Here is a 4,632-nt window from a genome sequence, read left to right as displayed (position 1 = left end):
GATTTATATTATATTATATTATTTTACCAGTACATTTATTGTTTGTTTTTCTTTTAAGCCATGATTCATTTACTAATATAGTACAGATATGTATGACAAAAAAAATGCATATGTGCTTGTAAATATTCTAAATCATATTCCCCTATGAAGTTTACTGGGAAAAGACCCAATGATGCATCCAACATCATACCAAAAACAGCTTTTTGAATGTAAACTGCTGTGTCAGTTCACATTTCATGCCGCTCTGGCATTTCAAAAGACCCCTTTAATATATTCAGATGAAACGTGCCAGTTTATGACTGAACTGAGCATAATGGTTACAGTTTTTGTAAATGGTAATTCTGGGTTCTAAAAAGATATGGTGGATTACATTAATGAGCACAAAGTAAACAGATCTCAATGTCTCACAGAATGCTAATTATATTCTTCCTGACTTTACATACATTGTTACATTCAGTCGACATACTATCATTTCTTTAAAATTGAAAAGGATATTATTTGATGGCAATTCTGATGTGAAAAAAGTACAGCATAAAATACTCACAATAGAGATTGAAATATGCCCAGAACCTTGATAACATCTAAGGTTACCAAGGTCTAGATGAATTGTACCTCCATGCTCTTGTTCTTCTTTGTCCTCTGGTGAGGACAGGAACTTCACGGACTCTCTGATTGCAGACCCTTGGGCAGGAAATAAATGAATATAGATAGGTAAAATGAATATGAGCAGGAAGGAAGCCTGTGACAATGGTAGGAAACTAATTTTCTACCTAGGTGAAAGCTTGAAAAGCCTCCTAAAACGTGCCTCTTTTGCACAGCAGACGCTGCGGCAGCAGCTCAAAGTCCTCAAAACATTTATGACAAATGTTTTTAGCACGACGCCATGTTAATAAATCATTAAAGTCATCTAATGCAAGGAAAATTATCATAACATTAAGATTTAAGATTAAGAATAACCATCTGTCCAAACAAGACCTGAGAACACAAAGCCACTCTTTCACTGAGGAGGGTCAAATATATGTAGCACATAATCACATGCACTGTTGAACATTTACTTCATTTAATATACCATTGCGGTTTGTTTGTCGAAACATCCCGAGCAAACAGATTTAATGTGTGCATGGATAAATATTTGCAGCGCTATATCAAACTCAGAAGCTAAATTAGGACTATCACAGAGGGCAAGTGGGGTCTTCAGTTAGCCGCCAGGGTTGTTTGGCTGACCGCATTTCTGAATTAAGGCGGGCCTATTAGTGAGACTCGCATACACAATTACGGCCTTATGAGTTGTTTTCTTCATTTCTGTGACATCTCTGTAACTTTCGAATGCTGTTCAAGCTGCATGCAAGCCTTTGTAAACTGTCCACCCCATCCTGCGTGCCCCCAGCTGATTTTGAAACTGTGCAAATGTGCTGTGGTAGATGAAAATGGGCTTAAATTTCTGATAAAAAATAGAACTGTTGACACAAGTGTTGAGAATGGATTGTGCTCCCTCACTTGCTCTCTGTAATGAGGAGAGCAGAACTCTACACAGATAAGGCCAACAGGATTGCCACAGAGGCGGCACTGAGAGACAGGGGCCAGGGTCTCCACACCAATAACTACAATAACCTACGGTATCAAACAATGTCATGGCTTGATGTGATTCACTACGGCAAAATAAAAGGTCTGTTACGGAGCTAAATATTCATTTATTCAGTTATTTTTTACAAAGAAGAAATTTCTAATCTCCCCATGGAAAATATTTGCTATTATTGCTTCTTTTTACTTCAGACCTCACAGGTAACAACACTAATATAGCCTGTTTTTGCTAAATAATGTGTGGTTGTAAATCGTGAGGAAGATAAAGAGGCAACCCTCAAGCAAAGAAAACATATTTCCTTATTTATTAACAATTAATATTTTAAATGATTTAATGTATATTGAAAATATACTAAATAACATAGTGTGTTAATATATTACAATATAATACCTGCTTATAATTACATCTGCAATTAATTTCTGTAATTATGTTTATAATTACACTGTTAACCCATCCCCTTGTAATGTGGTGTTTGGGTTTTGTCTTGTTCATGTTTCCATGTCTTTTATTTTGTAATTGTTTTATGCTGTTTGTGTCATACTTCCCTTGCCTTCATGTATCTCAGCCTTGTGTATGTGTCATGTTCTGATTGGTTTGTTCTTGTCATGTGACCCTCTTGTTTCCTATAAGTAGCCATCATGTTGCCATTGTCTGTCGTCGTGTATTGAATGTATTTATCCCGCTGTTGGTGAGTCTAGTCTGTTCATGTCAAGTCTGTTCATGCCTCGTCAAGTCTGTTCATGTCAAGTCTCGGATTATTGTTTGGATGTTTGGATCACACTGTAAATAAACTGCACTTGGGTTCTCACTTCAACTCGCCTTCAGTGGACTTTCATTACACCCCTACACCTACACCTTAACCCACCCTTAAACCTAGCCATACCACCAAGCCTGTCTAACCTTACCCATATCCCACCTCAATAGCTGCAACACAATATGAACACAATAAGTAGCCTACATTGTATTTATTTTTTGATGCAAGTACATAGTAGTTAAGGCCACCTAATATAAAGTGGGACTGTATTATTTCATATATTGCATTCTATTGTCCAGTATATTCCCATATATTTTTGTTTCATAAGGGAAAGGAAAGCACTGTCAACAAAACACTGTCATACGCACATGTGAACCACTTCAAACTGCAACAGACTTCAGGTTATTCCTGTAAGCTGGGAATTCCCACGACAGCTCCTGCTCTTGACCTCATATCTATTGTGTTTGTAAGCGTGTGTGACGTTTTGAGCAGGTCTGACGGGCTGGCCTGCCATTGTTTTGTAAGATCAGACTCAATGAGGTCACACTGTTGTCGTGTATCCCTTACATCTGTGAGTACAAAAGCAGGGAAATATTTGAGTCTGCGTACTGTATGTGTGAGATCATGATATAAAATGCTTTGTCAGGCAGAAGTGTCATAGTGCATATGGGGTTTCTGAGTAACTACTGAATGGCAAAACAAAAAAACAAACAAAAAAAAAAAACTCTAGTATATGCTACACGATTATGGTAGTTAAAAACAGTCTGTCTAAAATGCAGTGGCAGACATCTAAATTTGGTCATTCAAATTGAGTGGTACCTTCTGCAGACAATTTGCTTTAAGCTGGTGCACACTGTACAATTTATAATAGTCCTTACGATTGTACTTGTCAGACTATATGAATATGATCCCAGCTATAAGCCATGTCACACTGAGATCTCTCAGTTGTCATTAACGTCAGTCAAGACTCATTAAAAACAGACACACACAAGAAGACTCGTCCTAATTTTTCCGTCATCAATCTGTGACACGTTTAATGATGGCGAGCTATATTTACATGTGGAATTTAAATGGTGGCTGGCAAAACAAAAACAATCTCTAGCGTTAATAGTGCTCAACATTTTGCTCTAATTTTGTCATCAGGTTCTGTGCTCCTATTGGTTTTTGATTTGATGGTCATTGTAAGAGAAACCACACCGCAGGACTTTCCTCAAAACTTCTGACACTGGCAGAATTTAATCAGAGACAAAAATTTATCGCAATGGTCATTAATTGGCTGTGGGCGAACATGTCATTAGCAATCAAAGGCTACAGATTTTGGCCTAGGATCAGAGGAATCTCAAAATTGTACAGTGTGCACCGGCTTTAAACAGAACTATTATTGTTTTATTAATATTTTGAGCAAGTTTAATTTTTGTATTTTCCATTTTAAACAATTTTGTTGTATTTTTGGCTTTTTTTCTAGTTTTTATTATTATTTTTAAATATGTCTATATTTTTATTAGCTCTTTTCCATTTTAGTTTTAGTTATTTTAATGCGTTGCATCAAGTCAAACTAAATTAAAATGAGAAATGTAGGTGAAATAAAAACAAATTTTAAGTTTTTAATTGTAATTTTTTCAATGTATTTTATTTCAGTTAACGTTCATTTTATTCCAAGTAATGAATAATAATAATAATTATTATTATTATTAAATGGTGTTAGTTTTAGTTAACTATGATCAACTAACTATGATCAGGTTAACCACCTGAATGATCTCAAACTTAAATTCTGAAAAAATGTTCGGATATTTACAGTAAATAACAGAAGTTGGCTCATAGAATCATAGTACAACACTTTATAAGTTTTTTTCCACTCTTCATCTTCTTTGTCATTATCCCCCACCCCCCCGTTTTTATTTTTATTTCTTTTATTTTTATTTTATTGTTATTATTAATATTATTTTGCATATTCATTCTTGCTCTTTGTATACTTTCCCTTTTATTATTACTCTAAAGCAATTGTGATAAATGTGTAAACGATTAGGAAAACTGCATTTCCTGTGTTGAGTGTATGATTAACCGAACAGTAATCAGTTTAGGGCCAATCAATAATATACTGTAAATTTGATCGAATGACAAATTACAGAGTTTTGTTTGTTGTGTTTGGACAAATAGTACATAAATGTTTGTGATTTGTGTAAAACATTTTTTCAGATATTTTAAAGTATTGGTTGGTTGTATTAACTATTGTGAAAACATTTGAGAGTTTTGTGCACATTGTTTTGAGAAAATTATTTGCATGATTTGTAATTTG

At 34.8% G+C, this 4,632-nt stretch overlaps 1 long non-coding RNA gene across 1 annotated transcript in view; it reads right to left on the bottom strand.

The window, feature by feature from the left end:
- Positions 1-612: 612 nt before the first annotated feature.
- LOC107715594 (uncharacterized) overlaps positions 613-4,632 on the bottom strand; it is a 25,963-nt gene continuing 21,943 nt past the window's right edge. Inside the window, exon 5 of the long non-coding RNA XR_001637114.1 lies at positions 613-681. This is a non-coding gene — a long non-coding RNA (uncharacterized LOC107715594). The remainder of the gene's footprint in view (positions 682-4,632) is intronic.

Source organism: Sinocyclocheilus rhinocerous, unplaced genomic scaffold (genome assembly GCF_001515625.1).
Source record: "Sinocyclocheilus rhinocerous isolate Xijiao unplaced genomic scaffold, SAMN03320098_v1.1 scaffold1110, whole genome shotgun sequence".
Lineage (NCBI taxonomy): Eukaryota > Metazoa > Chordata > Actinopteri > Cypriniformes > Cyprinidae > Sinocyclocheilus > Sinocyclocheilus rhinocerous.
Note: the sequence above shows the minus strand (reverse complement) of the source record. Positions and strands in the feature narration are given on the sequence as shown.